Consider the following 20,844-nt stretch of genomic DNA (forward strand, 5'->3'; position numbering starts at 1 on the left):
ATGCAAAAGAAGTATCACATAAGTTACATTCCATGTTTCCTGAGATGGGTATAAGAAGTCCTTCACTGATAATTGTTTGTGTTTTGGTGGTGTGCTATGCTCTAACAATAAAGTCCTGTCTTGTGAGAAAGAATGCAGAAATGGATTTGTCTTTTCCTCTCGTGGACCACCCGTGTTCAGCTACATCTAGCACATAAGAACCAGGATAAAGACTGGTAGTCTGTCCTACGATCCCATTTTCCTTCCGAAGGTTTCATAAAGGGGTCTGGCTTCCGGCCCTCAGCATGTAGGGAGACGCCTCCTGTCTAAAGAGCATACGTTTCAGTAGCTGTAATAACACATTTACCTGCTAAATTACTATGTTCATGGTAAGTAGGTTGCTTAACCCTTCATCAAAGCTCCCTGCTGCAATGACCCATGGGATTGCAGTCCTGCACGGCCTCTGTCTGCAAAGCTCTCTAGGTCGCAAATATACACATACTGTAGACGCTTGTGCCAAACCACAAGAACAATTCAGCTTTTGCTCTGCAAGAGTCCACAGGGAAACAAGAGCAGCTAGTAAAGAAAGATTAGCGGAGATGACATTTTTAAAGCAGCTCTTAAAATGTCTACTTAAAGTTAAACAGAAACTCTAGTCAAGACCCACCAGGCTTCTGAACATGAGGATACTTAATAATTAGATTTTATCCCCCGGGAACAAATCGCATTGTGAAAAGTTACTGTAAAGGAGGCATGTTGTTGAAGGAAGAGCAAATCAAAATAGATTACAAAGGCAAACATTTCTTTAGATCTCCATGTACTGTTGTATTGCACACAATGACATCAGTGATGTGTATTACGAAAGCAAATACCATGGATTCAGATTCATGTGTTGACTTGAATTGTTTCAACATGCCGTTTTAACAGGATGTTATTGTTCTCAGTTGCATTTCATTTAAGGCACAGTGTGTACGGTTTTACCAACAGAGGTTGGATTTTTAAAACAATAACGATCGTGAAGCTTGAAGACATTATGAAGGAGAGTGGAATGATGAGAGATGTTGCTTTCACCATGCGAGAGTTGAGTCTCTGTCAAGTCTAAGCCCAGAGTATAGACGGTTTCAGCAGTAACAACATAAACAAGCGGCTTTCTTGGAACACAAGTAACTTCCGGTAAATGCCGCTAAAAATAAATAACAACAAAGTCCTTTTAAAGTAGTTTATTAATATAACAAGCTAAATAAACAACACGCTGATTACCTAGGAAACCAAAACATTTGTTATTTTCGACGAAGCATTGTTTAAGAGTTCAGTTTAGCAACTAGTCAGACCATTTAACAAACAGAAACCAGAAGTAAAGTTCCGACCAGACGCGTAATTGTGTCACCGTATGTCTGTCTGATGAAACCGTCTATTGTCTGTTTTTTTTGTGTACGCGCACGTATGCACAGTCTTGCAAAGTATAGACGTTAGACGTTTGATGTGCATTGTGACAAGTGCTATGCATCTCCTGGGCTCCATACTACATTCTCATGTGCAAGGTATGTAAGGTTTCAAAAATCCATAGCCTACTCCTCTGATGACGAAACTGTACATGGACCCTTGTGTACCGGTAAAAAATATGGACCATACTTCGTCCTTACGTTGCAAAGCTCAATAACCCACACCGATATTGATCCTCTGTTTGTCACAAAGCCGGCTTGCCTCAATTAATCTACTTCAAGGATGGGCAACTTTGTTCGTGGACGGCAGGTGTCCTGCAGAGTTTAGCTTCAACCATAATTATACACACCTGAAGCAGCCAATTAAGGTCTTACTAGGCACACTAGAAACTTTTAGGCAGGTGTGCTGAGGCAAGTTGGAGTTAAACTCTTCAGGACACCGGCCTTACAGGATTGAAGTTGCCCATCCCTGATCTACTTATTAATGTATATATACATGTATATTATTTTAAATGTTTGAATTCCCATAAAAATTTATAAAATCGTACCTAATATATAATATATTCTTTATAGAATCAGCTGTCTTGCTCTCTCTCAATGTTTTTTTCCTCTCTTAGCACTTTTCTCACCTGACTAAAAAAAGCTGGGAAGATTTCTCTCCTAGGGGTTTTTTCAACCCCTGGGGAGTCAGCTGACATTGCAGAGCTCAAAATTGCGACTGTTTTGGTCGCATATGCGACTGAAATTTAATCTGTGCAACCTTAAAATATACTTGGGAGCATTTTTGCGACTGCCCATTTTGTTGTGATGTGACTTGAATTTACTATGCTGTGTGCTGTTCCAGGTTCAGTATTCTCTCTAACATTACATAACCAATCAAATTTTACCATTAAGTTCTTGTGTTTAATGAAGACCGCAGATTGGCTAATATGAATGTCAATCATTCCTTATTGCTGTGCTATGTTGGTACGTAAAGTGTGGAAATGTGAAGATGAACCGCGAGCATGAAGAGAACAAGCCGACTACAGACAATGTTACTACTGTATTAATTCATAAAGACGGTCCGGATTTAAATGCAACTTTACCAACCAAAAATAAGGCTTAACGTTAAACCTTTTAGAGAGAGTGACTTAAAAATTACGAGTGGCTCCGCTATGAAAATGTCTCGATTTACTCTGTAAATCCTGTGAAATGGAGTATGGTGGCAGAATCCACACATTTTAAGCGCGAGACCTTGCTTAAACATGGCGAAAGTGCCAAAAACACAAGAAGTGTCGTGACAAATGTGTTCATTATTGATGGAGACACCGACCTGTCAAAGAGTGTTTGATAATGTATGTGCGCATCCTGCTTGAGGGACATCCGGCAAACATCCTTGTATTCCATGTTGAGGTGGAACACGGCAATGCTGATGGTATGTTTTTGTTGTATTTTTCAAAACATTGCCTATTTAGCAGTAATAGCATCCTGGTAATGCAGTTATCAAAACCAATTAGCCTTCTATATTAAGGTAACTTTTGTAATGTCACAATTAATCAGTGTTTAACGTGTTTGCTAGATTTTCTATTGTGATCATAATTATGTGACCTGAAATTGTTAAATTATTATTGCTGCTATACTATTTACACAGCATTTGGGTATTATATTTGGAATCTATGCAGCAAAAAAGACCACATTTTTAAAAAAACCCAGTTGTGGTGTTTAATTTTTAATAAAATAAATCTATTAACTTATACATTGTAGTTGTGGTGCTTCATAATTTTTGGATGGGTGCGCCTACATTTTTCCTACATAAAAAGAGTTAATTTGGAGCCCTGCATTGGCTTAACTTAAAGGCAACCTTTTCTATACATTGTTACTACACTCGCTGGTATGGTTTAATCTTAGCCGCTGTATTCTGCTGCTTATGTTGTCCATCAATTTTTGTGTTTTCTCCTGCATCATTAAAGCTGCATTGAAACAATTACACAACTGTAAAAAGCGCTATATAAATAAATTTAAATTAATAAAATCTATGATTATAATTTTTTTTTGATTTTCTGGCCTCGCCAATGAATAATCGCGATCCATGATGACTGAACGACACAAGAGCTGCATGCTAGATGCTGTATAACAACGACTTGCGCAGTTGCCCACGCGTGTTGCCATAGTGTCTACAAATGGAGACCTGGGATAGCACGGATATTTCGGCCTTGATAGGCGACAATGACAAGGGAATTATTTAAATCTCTGGAATTTCTCTGGATTTACCAATCCTTGGGAACTTTTGGAAAAATGGGTGGTTTCATTGTACGCACAAGCTTTGCGCAGTTCTGCGGCTTGGACAAATCTTAATTTCAGGTCTCTGTTTGTTTAATGGTCTGACTAGTGGCTAAACTAAACTAAAGTGATTTGTCTTATGAGCTTTTTTCTTATTGGTTATGCTTCAGAAACTGCAGTATCTACATATATATAATGTAGGCCACAGTGGTAAGGCAGTCTGAAGTGCAAGCAATTCTTCATACTATGCAGTAAAAAAGTAATTACCAACCCATTAATGTCAACCGAACAATTTGCCATTATCAAGACACTCTTACTTCACGAGAAAAATGTGAGGTGAAGTGCTTGTTCTTTATAACCTGAGCCAAAGCTGATGTGATCTACAATCCCACAGCCAAAAGGATTAAATAACTAAATGTTTGGATCTACCACCCACTATCTTTTGGATCTCAGCCTCTTTGGACAACTCGAGCGAGAGACTAAACTTACAGCTCGGAGAAGAGACCCGAATGTTGCCAACATAAACCATCTCCCCTATTTGCATGTCTGTCAATATAGGTCCATTAACATCCGCTGGCTTTGCTATCAGAGTTTATGTTAACACGCTCTCCACGGCCGCAGCAGGAGTCTGGCGTTGGAGGAAGATTTTGACCGTCTTTTTGGCCAAGACCTTAACAAACGGAAAAGCTACTCAGACGTGTTACATTAAAAAGCATTTCACTGTAATGGTACGTATATTTCACCATGATACAGTTATTACTGGCTGCATAAAATGGCATTTTTACTTCAGTAAATCTAAAGCTATCAACATGTCATATAGTCTTGGTGGCGTACAGTTATATTGACTGCTGTATTAGTTCATAATGAGGTCAAAATGAAAGACGCTTTTATTGTGCAGCCAACGTAAACAAATAAGCAAGACATCCACAGATGAAGAGCTGGAAACAGCGAGCGACGCCTATGCTGCAAACAAAAGAAGCGGAAGTGTGTATTTTATGCAAAAGTAATTGGATTAATACATTTCTGTGAGTTGTGCTTATGTGCACTACATACCACAATGGCAGGGTGATGTTGAGGGTGGATGGGTACTAGACAAAGCTGAAAAATGCACCCCTAGAATAAGCAAGTCATATAGATTGTATTGTATTTATATATTCATATATTTTTTATTTTAAATGCTTTAATTGCCATAACATTTTTATAAAATAGTACCTTATATATAGATTATCCTGTATAGAATCAAATATGTCTGTCTCTCTCTCAAATGTTTTTTTTCTTTCTAGGACTTTTTCCTCTTGATTAAATCAGGTTTTTTATTCTCCTAGGAGTTTTTTCCAACTGCTAGGGCGGTTAGGAACTTAGATCTCTCTTATATACGTTACATTATAACTTCGCTCGCTAGTACAGTTTAATCTAAGCCGCTGTACTCTGCTTCTTATGTTGTCCACCAATTTTTTTGTGTTTTCTCCTGCTTTTATTAAAGTAAAGCTGTTTGAAACAATTTAACCATTGTGAAAAGCGCTATATAAATAAAATTGAATAGATCTGTAACTGCATGAGGGTGAGTAAATTATGAAAGAATGTTCATATTTGGGTCCACTTATCCTTTAAAGCAATACTTCAGCCAAATGTCAAAATTACCCCATGATTTACCCACCCTCAAGCAGTCCAAAATACACATGTCCACCATCTTTCAGACGAATACATTTGGAGTTATTTTAGTAAATGTCCTTGCTTTTCCTTTACACTATAATGGTAGAAAACAGGGATCAGGGAATAAATTCTGACTTTAAAAATTGTGTGCATTCATCCTTCACAGAGGTAATCCACAGGGCTTCAAAGGGTTAATAAAGGTCTTCTGCCATCTTCTAATCAATAAGATTTTGTAAATAAATATTCAGATTTCAAACTTAACAAACTTTAATAACTAGCTTCCAGTAACGACGCCAATAGGACTGCAACAACTAATCGATGAAATCGCTAATGAAATTCATTGACAACGATTAGTTGGTCTGTGACGTCACATGCACCACCCTCGGACAGAGCCATACAAGGCATGTTTTCTTCATACAATGCGATCTGCACATTTACCAAGCACTTTTACTCACTGCGCAACCAGCTTGTTTAAAAGCAAGGCAGTGTTGCCAGGTCCTCTGCCTTTCGGCAGAGTTCTGAAGTGGGCTACTTTTAAACAGTTTCTGCAGGTTGAAGTTATTCTGCTGGTTAGAGATGGAAGGATTTTGTTTATTAGTTGTTGGTATTTGGGGTGTCAATAGTTATTGGGATGATTTCAGACTCATTATGAATAGCCATTAGACTGGGTTTGTTACAAGGATCTGGCAACCTTGACAGGACAATGACGGAAGCAAAAGCGCAAACAAACACTGGTTAATAAGGTTTCATTTCTTCCTTTAATATACTGTAAGTGATATTCTATTTGTTTAATTGCTGTTTCATAACAATTAAATTTCATAAAAATGAACCACAAACTAAGCATCTGTTTGAAAGTAAAGGGGAAATCAATGTTTTATTACTGTAACAATGTATGTATATCACTTTCATATATGAATGGCTTATGTATTTAATGTTAATTCTCATCAAGGTCTACAATTGAAGATTAAAATTAGTGGCAACATTTACCCACCAGCACATTCCTGAAGACTCAATACAGTTTGATGATTATTATTTTGACATTTAATTTGTTTACTATTTAAAAGCTATCAAAATCATAAAAAATATATTAGTACAACTCTGTAGTAGTCTGTGGCATTTGGACTTCTACGCATGAATAATTAATTTAGTGCCTTATTTAGCTAATAGCTATGATAAGTATTATTTATGTTTTTATCCGATTAGTTGGAAAAATAAATTACTTAATCGATTATACAATAAATAATACAATATGGCATCGTTACCAAAAGCTAGTTATTATAGTTTATAAAGTTTAAAATATGAATATTTTACTAACAAAATAGCATCAAATTACCGCAAAAGATATTTATTAACCCCTTGGAGCCATATGGATTACTCTTTTGGGGTTTAAAGTCACAAGTTGCTGCCTGATCCCAATTTTCTACCGTTGCAAGCTTGAAAAAGCATTTACTAAAATAACTCCAAATGTGTTCATCTAAAAGAAGATGGAGATATGTATCTTAGATTGCTCGAGGGTGCATAAATGAGGGGGTAATTTTGATATTTGTATTATTTTATATCGCTTTAAGTGACTGTTTTTACTTAAGTGGATACGTTTTAATGAGCACAGGTGATCTACAACCAGGTGCAGGCTGGTATTCCAGAAATCTGCAACATCCGCAGCCAATAGCTTCACACACACGCATGCATGCATGCACACACAAGCTTATTAAAAGATGCTGCAGGTATGCCAGCTATGTGAACCCTGGCTCTCCATCTGGATTCAAACCACTGACCACTGAGACTCTCTCTCACCAACCTACCCATCTCCCTTGGACACTGTACTGCACTGTACAAAATATTTCAGGTAATAGTATGTCTATGAGACAGGATTTGTGACGCTAGCAAAAAAACAGGTAAATAAAATCGATCCCAAAGGGAGAAAAATGTTTTTGCCATCTGGTCATTGATTTTAGCCACCTGTCAGTCACTAAACCGACAGGCAGAAACCAGACGACCGAGACGCAGGAGGAAAGAGATAAATAATGAGATCATAAAGTTTTGAGCACAAAATGCAGATCTCACTGAACCAAATCAAATTCACACAGTGATTGCACCCGTATTTCCCAAAGCATCTATTCGTCTGTCTGTCAGTGACAGGAAGCCTACAGACCCATTACAGAATTATGGACGTGTGTACTTGTTAAGATGTGCAGGAAATTGAGAGCAACAATAAAACTGACTGGAGATCAGCCTGAAACGTCCCATAAAGGCAGGTGATTGATTGAGCGCCACACGACCACAGATCTCAGGACAGTGTCAGGACAGTGATGGCAGGATTCCAGCAGCAGGTCTGGTCCATGTACAATATAACAACTCTGTGTGACAGGCCAACAACTCCCATTAACACACAGCTGTGTTTATATGCTGGACGTTCAAAGACCTGCTGTGTTTCAGAGCTTTAAGAGGGGAATGGATGGGCTGCTGCAGTGTTTCCCAGACCTTTTTGGTTGCATGCACCCCTTCGGTCAGGGATCAAGTACGCCAACATTGACAGCCAACCAAAAATGTGACTTGATAATGAATCACAGAAAATCTTTCCCCCCAAAAAAGAGCTAATGGTAGATTCAATTATCTAGATGAGACAAGATTAAAAAGCACCTATTGTCCTAAGTTTTTACATTTCCTTTGGTGTGTAAGTGTGTATTAGTACATGTTAATGATATGCAAAAGGTATATACTCTCTGTAACTAAAAAACTAGACTTTGACACTCCAATGCATCAGCACATATTTGGCTCTAGAGTCTTAAGGCAAAAACCGAAGGAATGGGAGTGAGAAAGAGGGAGAAAAAGAGCAGGATATGCTGCTATAAATTCAGATGAGATCTTGGCAGGAGAAGCAGCAACTGCTTTTCATGGCTGTCACTGGTCAAAGATCTGCAAGCGTATGAGAGAAGAGGGGAGGATAAGAGATGATTGGTAGGTCATAATACATTTTGTAAAGCTGCATGCATCCTGTTTGCAAAAGCGAAAATGTTGACTCTTCAGAGAATAAATCAAAGCACTTTATTTGATCATTAAAATCCAATGTTTAAGAAATACACAAATATGATTTCAAAGTAACCACTAATACATCCCAAAGGATTATGTACCACCTCCCTTCCAATTATACCTGACATTTCACCAGCAGACATTTGATTGATAACCTTAAATTAATATCTCTGTGGAATACTTATATTTTATTTATTTGGTAAGTACGGTAGAAAGTTACAAGAAAATACAAAAGTTGTACTGGGGTGGTTCCTTAGAGGTACATACTGGTACCTCAAATGTAAATATCTGTACCAAAATTGTACCTTTTCAAAAGGTAGCGTCCCAATGACAACTTTGTCAGAGTCGGCTGTCTTAATAAATAAACTTCTTTACATTCCATTTAAAACCGACATGACAGTACTTTATCTGATTTTTCGACAAATTGAATATGGCAAAAAAGAATGGCATCAAGCAACTGCCTCATCCATTGAATTTTCACTTGGGGATGGAAAAGGAGATTCCTGCATTCCCAGACAATGGATCGCATTCCATGACACGTCTGCATGTCCTGTGAATCACTCTCGGCCTATTGGTCTAACTGGTAAAACACCAAGTATGCTTGAGACCACATCCATTACCCAGAATGCAACTGATAATATATCAATATGATTCTCTGATGTTTATTCATTTTCTTTTGCTATTAGAGGCATATGTGTAAAAGTGATTTATTGTGGAATTCACATTAAATGTCATTCAAACTAAATGTTCAGTTTCCGCACAACGAAATAAAAAAGAAAAACGCAAGCACATGAGGTTATGGATGTCGGAGGTTTTTGTTTCCGTTTTTGAATGGGCAATTTTCATAGCCATTAACTCATTACACCCAGAGCCATTTATTACTACGCAACAGCAGCTGCGCTCCTGAAAATGCATTTCAGATGCACACGTGCTTTTATGCTACGCTACGCATTTAACAACATAGATTTTAAATGGTCCTCTCATGCACGTCCAAAGATTGCACCGCTATCAGCGAGTATCGGCATGCAAGGTCCTTAAAAGTGAAAAAAAAAACAGAGGAAAAAGGCCAAATGGAGATGTTTGTACGGCATCAAACGTCTGCTGCCTATTGGCGTGGCTCCACATGACCAAATATGGTAGGAAAAAGCGCTCTTTCCCGTAAGCAACACACACAAAAAAGAAAAAACCAAGGCTTTCTAACATGCTGCGCAGACAGATAGAGCCCCCATATTCAAACACACTGACCGCATAGCGCGCCTGTATCTGCACTCCACAGAGCGAATGATAAACAGCATCACACTCATTTACTCACACGAACGACACTAGCAAGGGCACTATCTGTGCCAAACCGCATTCAAGCGCTCATCCATACTATTCTGCACTGCAGCAGATGAGAAAAAATAGCTCGCAAGAAAAACGATCTTTCCCTCCCAGCATTTTTGTCCAAGACCGAGCGGTTTTAGGTTTGAGCTGTGCCTCTTACATAACTGTGAGAGACCAGAGTGGAAAAAAGGGATTTTTATCCAAATATTCAGCCACGAAGACAGCTGTGACAGAAAAGGCATTGAAGCTTTACATTGAGGCATTTGGCAAACGCTTTCATTCAAAGCGACTTGTGACTTATTTTATCAGTATGCGTGTTCCATGGGAATCAAACCCATGACTTTTGCATTACTAATGCAATGCTCTACCAAATGAGCTACAGGAACACCTTAGCTGCGAGGTTGAGTGTGACCGTGAGAAACAGATACAGCATAAAGCAAAAACTTGCTTACAATGACTTAAATTTGAAAGACTTGCAGCATTTTTAATAACCTATTCAAATCACACATGCCAAGACCCCTAAAGTTTTGCATTCATTTGTCAAGGTTTTGAATGAACTGAGCTCACTTTGATGTTATTCGAGATATCACGCATACAAAACGACCGTGTATGTGTATCACTTGTTGATGTACATCGAATAGCGTTGCTTTTAACAACAAAAACATCAGGTTTTGCTAACTATGCATTACATAGTAAATGAAATGCAAAATGATTTGACCTAGCATAGGGATCGCATTTATGAGCTTGCAATTAACATATCCCAGCACACCCAGCGCGTGCTTTCTCCCATATGTTATGGGTAGCTGGAATGTTTAATGGGACATGAAAATGCATTTCTCATAAAGCTAAAAAGTTCCTGATGTGTCTTGTAAAACATATCTGTCAAACACCACTCGCAAGCTGAAGAACCATAACAAAAAAAAAAAAATGGTTGAAATCATCAGGATGATTTAAGACACTGTTCAACATCAACATCGGAAAAATGTCTTCCCGTCGTGCCTTACATGGTAGCAATACTAACCCAAAGCATGTAGCCGACGCTCCACATCATAGCTTCCTCCTCCCAACACATGTGCGACATGTTTCCCTCAACCCAGCGCCCTCAAAACCAACTTCTGTCATGGTGTTTGTTTTCGTCTCGTAAGCCTGTGTGAAAACACTAGCTCTCCGAGGAGAGTTATTAACTGGCTCCTAAAAATATATATCTTCATTATTGTGACTGCTCATCATAGCTCTGGACAGAATGTGCTTTTTTACATTAATGCATTTGGAAGATGGCATTTGAACTATACAGTATGTGTAATGAACCCAAAAACCTTTGCACTGCTCATGCAATAATCTACCAACTAAATTTTTAAGGCTATGAATGGAGATATGACAAATGAAGGCCGGTTGCATTCCTCACGAGAGATAGCAGAAATAAGATCACGCATCGGTCTAGATGACCTCACCAACAGATGTTCCTCAGTATACAAGGGGACGTCGCAAGGTGGGATGCATCATTTGGCGGTTCAGAAGACAGAAACGTATTTTGTGAGCAAACAACCAGAACACAAGTTTTGACAGCTTAACAAATGGACACACAGAGCGTATGTCATCGCTAGTAAAAGGCAAGAGCGGTTAAAAGCCCTCTGAGAGCGTGCTTGGCTCTCGGCACTGTCAGTAAAATATCTTCGCCTGCGAGGTATGGACTTAACTGCGACTATAACTATTGTCCAGATGACACCTATAGAAAAGCAACAGATTTACACTGCAAATCTTGATGCACAATTCCGATTTTTTGCTTGTATCTGACCCTCTTACATAATCTATTAACTAATTCCCCACCAGCCTTATTTTGAACGGTTGCCTGCAAGCATTTTTGTGGTTTTCACAAAAGTTTCACAAAATGCCTTCCAGGAAAAATTTCTTCTAAAAATATATAAACATGCAAATATATCAAATGAAAGAACAGACCCTCTGCTTTCAAACAAACAAACAAAACAGGAAAAAACCGTTTCATACTATTTATATTTTTTTTCTCTGCTTATAAACTCCTAAATATAGATATTTTCTCTTAAAAATATTTTTTTAGCAAAAAGCTGAAATAATTGCTATTTGTAAAAGAATTTTTTTAAAAATCAGATTCAGAATGCAGGGTTTCCCGCAGCACATTTCAGTTCAGGCGGCCCGCCTAAGCTTGGAAACCCTACCGCCTTAATTAGGTCATCCAAAATTCGCTGCACAAAAGGCCGTAAAGTGCATCTCGGAGAATAGCGGGGCCGCGTGCCACACGGCCGAAATAAGAAAGACGTGGTCCGGACCATCCCTGTCTGGATGATAACTAGCCAGTTGATAAAACATCTCGGAGAATAGTGCGGACGCGCTTCACACCAGCTGACATTGACTTAACTTAGCACCCTCTTCTATATGTTACATTATTACTACGCCCTCTAGTACAATTTAATTTAAGCAGCTGTATTCTGTTGTCCATCAATTTTTCTGTGTGTTCTCCTGCATCTATTAATGTGAAGCAGCTTTGAAACAATTAAACAATTGTGAAAAGCGCTATATACATAAAATTTAATTGAATTGAATTGGAACAGCTTAAACCACGGAGAAAGTAAAATGTCACCATATGCAAGGTGGTGTCCACCTGAGTTGACGTCATTTTCCCACATCGCATTTTTGATGTCGCACAACACGTCTTCTTGAGATGGGAATATATACTTCCATTGAAGACAAGAATGCATGTATCCGATTTATAAATGAGGCCTGAAAAGGATCTGAGAATATCAATGAACTTTTTTCCTGCTTATACGTCCGTGGGTCATATCCGATTTGTGCCACATGAGGTAAAAAATTTTTTATTGAGTCCCTTCAAACATGCCATGACAATGCAGCCAAAATCCTCTTCAATTGCCAGTTCACATCCAAAACAATATGCATTGGAACGTATTTAAAACAAATCAGTAAGTTACTGTGCATTTACTTATACTGTATTTTGTGCACGTTACTGTTGTGGTGTTGCTCAAGGGGGCGACAGAGGTACCCTCAAATGTTTATGCCAATAAGCCGGAAAATTGAACTGTGTGTCACTTGTCACCACCCTACCTATAAACAATTTAACAAACTTTATCAGGAGTTGATTACAATAGAAAATATAGCTTGCTTGTGCCTCCCAATTGCAGAAACTTCTTTGCATTTATATTCGTGGCAAACTGCAGTACGTGCAGGCTTGCTGTACTGTGTGACTTTTCCTCAGATCACACATTCCTGTGTGAACGCAGAACCCTTTCCCGTGCCCCTCTCTTCCAGCTACGCTACTAGATCTCCCCTCTTCTGCGCATATTTGTGCTGGCTGTTATTATTAGCATGGCTTCAGGCCAGAGTTTTTAGGGGCCGAGTGCTGTGTGGCCCCCGTGGACACTTAAGAGATGGCTGCTTGAGGTGTAAATCTGGAGACGCATGCATAATCACGCATGCCTGTATGGGTTGATACAAATATCAGTCCACGTTGTCGTGTAAGGGAGGCGAGGTCTGGTAAAATCACCAGGCCTATGTTTAGTGCCACAGGGCTGTTCGGCTACTCGCCTTTCAGGAAACCTCAAAATCTTCCAGTTCCAGGAAAAATTTCCCTTTCTTTCTCTCAAACATGCAGTCACATATATTTAGTCGCCGTTGGACGGTTTTGTGAGCTTTATGATAAATTCCTCTGTTTTAGTCGAGCGAAATATTGCCACAGTTTGACTGCAAGTGCTCGCAGGCTTGTGGTTGAAGTCAATGCACTCTTCCACGCTGCAACAGCACGAAAGCTGCATAAATCATTACCTCTGCGTTTGGCGTAAAGGACTTTTGCTGCGTAATCTTTACATTTACAAGAAAAACACAAATCTCAGGCAAGCATGTAATTGTAAATAATTGAATATCGGAGCTATGGGCTGGCTGTGGGTCTGACTAATGGGCGAACTGGAAATGAGATTACTCCAAAACCCCTGGCGGCACTGGATCAACTCCAAGACGTGTACTTACCATCGCACACTAGTACACACCTGTGCCATACACACACACAAAAAGAGACAAGCACCCATTCAGCATATAAAGACATCGTGTTGACATAAATCCTTTATGACTTGCTATTGCGTTTCAGAAGGCGACTCGATTCCTGTTCATTAACTCTAACCTGAACTAATGGAGCCCCCATTATTATCCACGGTGGTCTCGTGGACGTCTGTCATGGACTTGAGTGCCGCTGCAGCCACACACATACAGCAGACTGGCAGACGGGTTTGTAACAAGTACCCATTGTTCTAGTTACTCCGGCCATGTTCATTAAAACAAACCGTAATGAGGTCTAGTGGCCTAACAAAACCCACCCTGACAAACACACATACACAGGGCTCCCTCACATTCATCAAAACCTCTCAAGTATTGCACCACTCATGAATGCAAGACATAAGACTGCTTCGTTCAATTTAAAACATGTTTGAATTCTTTGTGTGCCAGTCATTTGCAATAATGGGTATATAATTACGCCCGTTTCACCAATGATCTGAATACCTCATTTTGTTTACCGCATCAGACCAGGAAGAACTAAACAAAGGTCCTGTTTGCTCTTGTTTTGGGCTCGGCGTCGCCAATTGCTAAGAACGCTCCGTTTGGTTTTTGACATGCTAGCTCATTTGCAATGCCTAATGCTTTCGCAACATCCTAACTGCAAATATTTACATTTACGTGTTTAACTATACATGGCAAAAAATGACTTTCTTACGCAATACTTCTCTCTTGTTACAAATATCTACAAATTCTTAAATCAAGATGCATTTTCTTGATCAAAATTACCTAAACAAAATAAGTCTGCCATTAAGTGCAAAAATATTACATTTAAAGGGGACATTTCACAAGACTTTTTTAAGATGTCAAATAAATCTTTGGTGTCCACACTTTACATATGTGAAGTTCTAGCTCAAAATATCATATAGATAATTTATAATAGGATGTTAAAATTTGACACTTGCCAAATATGGCGTTTTTGGGTTTGTCCTTTAAAATGCAAATGAGTTGATCTCTGCACTTAATGGCAGTGCTGTGGTTGGATAGTGCAGATTAAAAGGCTGCATTATCCCATCCTGACATCACAATGGGAGACAAATTTCAATTATCTATTTTTGCACATGCTTGCAGAGAATGGTTTACCAAAACTAAGTTACTGGGTTGATCATTTTCACATTTTCTAGGTTAATAGAAGCACTGGGGACCCAATTAAAGCACTTAAACATGGCCAGATTTTTATGATACGTCCCCTTTAAGTGAATTTGTGCTTAAAACAAGCAAAAAATAAAAAAAATTCAGCCAACGGGGTAAAGAAAAAAGTGTTTAAGAAAAAAGTAAACCTATTTCAAAATTTTTGTCTTACCCCTTTAACAGATTTGTTTTAAGCACAAATCCACTTTCATATTTATTATTCTATTATTATATATACTTTTATATGTTTATATTTATTGTATAAAAATTAGACCTATTTTGTTGGGTCATTTTGCTCATCAAGAAAATGCATCTTGATTTAAATTTTTTATTAGATATTTGTACTAAAACCTAGACAAAAATACTGTTATTTATTGCTGTGTATTTATAATCTGCATTTGTCATGAACAGCTTGTTGCAGTTCATTCTGGGATCACTCGCAAGCACTTCCTTTGAATCTGGATGTTGTAAACACCCAGTATAGGGATCTTAACTTTTGGAAAAAAGCAACTTTACTTCCATAATGTCTATGACTTATTATAAATAAATAAATACAGTGTCAATCTTATGATAACCACCACTATTCAATCACATTATGACTTTTCTGCATATCTTTATTCACTTTTGGGACAAATACCAACTAAATTCCCAGCATGCACTAGTCATGTAAAACACATCGAGCAGATCAAGAGCCTCCGCCAGCTTGGACTACAACTGAAGGGTAATAAAATCCGCTTTAAGAAAGCCAGACCTGAGATGTTTATTAATAGCATGAAAGATTGTAATGGGGATTCATTAATAACACATTTCTCATGAGGTAAGAGTCTCCCGAATGCCAGTTTCTCCTTTGTTCAGATTAAAATATCCCAACATGTTTCTCACGACAAAGCCAGTGAAGAAACAGACTATCACCGCAGAGCTTACAAACACAGGCCGAGCTGACCCCCTATAGCGCAAGTTACGTACCGTTTTAGTTATGCAAAGACGTCAGAATCCGTTTTATACAAACGCATGCAGAAAGAGAGAATCCTGAATGACAGTCATGCTAATTGCTTTGATCTTAAGCTTTAATCAGCTTTAATTGCCTTTCAGAACAACGCAATGACATGTGAAGTGGAACGAAATGTAGGAGAGGGTGCGTGCACGCGGCGCCGCTTCGCATTCTTGAGGATCCCTCTGAGGTTAGCATGCTAGCACGTAAATATGCTTCCGATTAGAAGAAAAGAGTTCACTCTGTAAAGGCACTCTTAAACAATTACTGCTAGCTGCTACCATTACAAGACGCACACACAAAAGCTGAAGTCTATTAAAGCATTAACAGACACAAAAACAAAACAAGTGATGGCTACGCTAGCGTGGAATTCCGAAAGGGAAATTCGGGTGATTTTGCTTGTTCTTTCAGTGTGGGTCATCTACGATATCCTAAACATCCCTCTAACTTGGACATGATCTTGGTTCTTTGACCCGGCTTGGCTCGTGATACGCACCCCATGTACGATTGCTTTGGATGTGACCATGTAAGGCTTGACAGCGAGAGGCAGGAAAAAGCGTGCATGTTTTCTTAGGTCAGGAGGTCGGATGAGTTGCGTCTGTTTGAGTAGCAGCTCGCTACAGTTACCTCATCGTTATCGGCATGTGTCGAATCACCGCTCGCTCGCTCTCCCTCAACACCTTTATGGGAGCGTTGGCGCTTATACACACTCCGCATCAACATGACCTCATGCCTGAGTCAACGTTAATTTGAATGCCTTTTTGAGCTTTTGCATCACAGCTGACCCTTAAATGTGCCCCATAATTCCTCCCAGTGCTTTCTGACTGAATGTGCTGGACATCTCTTGATTAGTTTTGTTTGTTTAGCTTAGGGCCAGAGCGGAGTGAGGTGGAGCAGGGAATTATGGGCCTTCAGTCGGCCGAGGGAGAGGACAGGGAAAATGGGCTCGCTGAGACATTTCCTGTGCATGTTTTCTGCAGATGAGAATCAGCCCACAATAAAAAAGTGTGGTCATTTTTGGGACGAAACTGATAAAGATATGAGCAAGAGAGTAGGAATTATCTGAAAAGTCAGTTTTGGTCATGGATCTTTGTTTGGTCAATTTTTTGCAATGAGGTCTATTGGGGGCGACACCTTCAGATTTGGAAAGCAACTAGGTCTGCTCGATTTTGGCCAAAATCATAATTATTTTTTGATGATTATTTAATACGATTACTTGAAATCATGTGTTTATTTATAATGCCTTTTTATAAAGTAAGTGTTGCAATAGGCTGCATGTGTCAAAGCTGTGGTGCCTTAAAAGTGCTTTACAAACACATCAGTCCAGCAGGATGCAAATTAATTTTAAGCGCACAATAATTGTTTGACCTCGATTATCTTGTTTCAATCAAAAATTGAAATAAGAAACGATTAATTGCACAGCCATAAAAGCAACTAATGTTTAAGCCCAGATGTTGCTTCTGTCCCAGACGTACAAACTGGTAAACGTCTGTCAGCCTTCATCCCACCTGAAATCTTTCCAAATCAGTGATCGGTGTTTAAGCTTAGTGCACTTAGATTCACAGAAGCGGCCCAGTGCAGATTTGTTGTTCCACCATCAGACTTTTCCATTGAAACCTGCCGTCTCAATAAAGAACAACAAACACACCACAAAGTCAAATTACAGAGGAAAAAAAGGCAATCCCGCTCCAGAAGGATTTAATGTAAAAGGCGGGAGGAATTTAAGATTTATATATTACTAACAAAACATCTGGGGCACTTATTGCATATTTGCAGGGACCTAAATAAACACAAGCTAAGGTTTCAGACGGCCCTGACTTCACAATTGAGGAATGCCCCCGTTTCGCCGCGTTTCCTGATCGTCACCGGTGGTTTGGAGCTCGGCAGACCCAGAGATTCTGAAAACGCTCCGAAACGTTGCTGCGTTACACAACTGCGGTTCCTGGACTCAGTGCTTTTAAATTACAGGCTATCGGATTTAAGTGGAGAAAAGCTGAGTAGTTGAAGGGGGAGGAGCCGCGTCCCCTGAGGTTACTGCTGCATGTCAATCACGCTAACGAAAAGTTAATTGAACATTTTGCGAGAGTTGTCTAAAATAAACATTATTTCAGTTATGCCACACATGAATGACTCGGAGAATGCTTTGTCAGTCAAAAATGAAATAAAACCAGAAAGATATGCAAGCTGTTGTTGGATCCAAGTGTTGCATTACGTGCGCAAATCTTCCAGAGTCATTAAGGGATGTTTTGTGGAGCTCGAGTGCTTCGCACATTCATAAAGATAATAATAATAACCTTGATTCAACAATGTTAAACAGTAGACTAAACTAGAAGGACATTACAACCCACTCACAAGTCTCTGAATCTTAATCCACAGCCTTAAGGGCCACCAAATGACAGAAATGCAGGACAGGTCCAAGGCCAGGTCCTTTCTAAAGTCTTGCTATTACTGCATAGATTTACCTCGTCTAGATTACTTTTAACTAACAAAGGCATTGGAAGCAAAAGGGAAAAAAGGGAAAACATGACTGTTTAGCATTCCAGAAGCTATTCCAATCATCAGTCACCATGTTCAATATGTTCCTTTTAAGGCAAGGGCATTCCCCGCATATTTTCCAAACACCACACACTGTTATCAGATCCAGTTTCATGGCCAATTACTGGCATGTCTCGCTTCGCAGTGTTCCGTGCACAACGCCTCACTGTCCGTCCGGATACCGTGATGGCTCATCACTCCCCAGTTCGGCTTGCAGACTTTTTCTCAAGCTCTTACTTGTACAGCTGAAGGTCAGAGCAATAAAACCAGTTCCCCAGACAGAATATGACAGATTCTGCACTAAGCGGCATGCACACTATTGTTTTAGCTGGTTGGAGAATTAGCCAAATATGCAACCGCCTTACAGGAGGATAAGGAGTCTGGCCTGTCCAGATGTGTTTGTAAACCAGCCCATTAAATTAACTTAATAGTTTTCAATAAGCACTGAGCATGCATTCTGTGGCGCAGCGTGATTTACTGTTTGGTTGCAAACAAAACACAAACGGCGACAATCGAGATCCATCATAAAGGCACTAAAATCCCCCACAATTCTCAGCAGAGAAATTTCCCAAAGCACCCTCTCTCGATCCACCCCTCCTAAATCCCACAACAGAAACAATATAAGAATGTTTCATGGCCACAAATATTTTGAGAGGAGAGCGTGGAAGCTCGGGCCGCCAGAGAAAACACCAAATCCACTTTGGACAATACCACTGGGAATCTTAATATGTTACAGCATACAGATGAGAGGCAGGGAATAATGGTGTCGTCTTGTTTGGACTATAGGATGCCAATGGATCTTGGAAAAGGTGTTTATGCAAAACCCCCAAAAGTATTGTTAAACAGTTTTCAGACCGCCGGTGTTACGCATCATCCACGATTCAACAAGAGAGATGAACTTCCTGTTGAGTACAGTAGCGAAGTCTATGGGAACCATCTCATCAGATGACAAACTGCTATTGCTATGAAAATACTAACAGCTGTCAATCAAAGCAGACACGCCTATAGCGTTTTAAATTATGCCTGTTTCTCGAATATGATAAAGATCTCTGAACCAGGATGGGCGTGGGAAGAATGCGCAAAAGAAAGATGGAAAACCATCCCTAAAAGTCACAAAACAACATCAACTTCGCCTTATGCGAAAACCATTTAATCACGCCTGATTTACAGCCAAAGCAACATTTATAGTATAACCTAATATTTGTAATGCAGAATTGTAATACAAATGACATATAATGCAATATAAACCACATTGAGACTGACGTCAAATGGTTAATGCCTTACCAAGCGAAAAGGAAGAGTTTACAGAATGTGCGGAAAGTTTGCAAAATGTGTTACAAAGTCATCATCCAAACATCTGGAGACGCGCAAACGTACCTGGGCGATAAGGCAAAGTGTGCGTCCTTCGCGCAAAGATCTGCTTTAAAGAAGGGACGGTAGATCGAGCTTCAGCTTCGCTTTCACTCCTAAATCTGCGATTTTCAGTAACAGGACTCTTGAGTTTGGGAAGCTCCTCCCTTCAAAAGCGACCGACTCCGTCAGACCTCCGCCTTTACACACAGACCCTGTGTCGCACGCATGCAGAAATCCGCTAGAAGAGCGCACAACAATATGATGAGAGAGGACAAAACAATCACGAGACAATCTGAAAAATTAGATAAATTATGAAAACCAATGAATAATAAGTAAACAAAATCAGAGAGAGTGTATTTTGATACAGGAATCCACATACAACACCAAGATACATTATAATAAAATCAATAATTAAAAATGTACACGTTGAAAAATCTGCATTAATATAAAAAGAAAATTGTACAGAATAAAAATACACTGTAAAAAAGTGATTCGTTGTCTTAACAACTATAAATAGCTGACATGTTGAATTTTTTGACATTACTTAAAATGCATTTTTCATGCAACACACAAAAAATAAACTAAAATATAAACTTAAAGGTTGCCATACGCATAAAGTGAATAGAAAAATATGAGTTACCGTTCAGGTGTTCAGTGTTTGTTTAACTTATTATGAAAATATGTATGCGTATCACTATGTATCAATATGTATAATTTTTATTTTGTATGCTATTAATCACGATTAATCTTTGCCCACCATTATGACACAAACCTTCGGACGTACTCCAGTGGAATATGAGATGGTATCTTTAGTGATATCCATAACAGAAATATCAGCATTGAGACAAAGTATTGATAAAATCATTTTTCAGACAGTAATACCTGTCATGGGGCAAGGTCTGCTCTTGAATAGTTTGGTTTTGTTGGCGTGATGTCCACATAATCATCATATGGGCAGACATAAAGTTTTTAATTTCTCTTTTTCAGTTCAGAGGCATTGACAGATACCTCCTCATCAGTTATATCAAAGTCCCATCTCAATGTCACTTTTTCCAA

General features: G+C 39.1%; 1 protein-coding gene and 1 non-coding gene across 6 annotated transcripts in view; both read right to left on the reverse strand.

The window, feature by feature from the left end:
• The window catches only part of cald1a (caldesmon 1a), a 65,184-nt gene extending 45,218 nt beyond the window's left edge, over positions 1-19,966 (reverse strand). For 4 of the 5 annotated variants that reach the window (XR_012337755.1, XR_012337752.1, XM_065265884.2 and 1 more), the window contains exon 1: positions 19,813-19,966. The gene's annotated coding sequence lies outside the window, so the exon portion shown is untranslated. Of the gene's footprint in view, positions 1-19,719; positions 19,741-19,812 lie in introns of those variants that run through there. The other variant, XM_073815964.1, reaches the window with a different exon arrangement.
• On the reverse strand, positions 10,000-10,074 carry trnat-agu (transfer RNA threonine (anticodon AGU)). Its single transcript has one exon. It is a non-coding gene; the product is annotated as a tRNA-Thr (tRNA).
• Positions 19,967-20,844: the final 878 nt, after the last annotated feature.

This window comes from Paramisgurnus dabryanus, chromosome 1 (genome assembly GCF_030506205.2).
Source record: "Paramisgurnus dabryanus chromosome 1, PD_genome_1.1, whole genome shotgun sequence".
Taxonomy (NCBI): Eukaryota; Metazoa; Chordata; class Actinopteri; order Cypriniformes; family Cobitidae; genus Paramisgurnus; species Paramisgurnus dabryanus.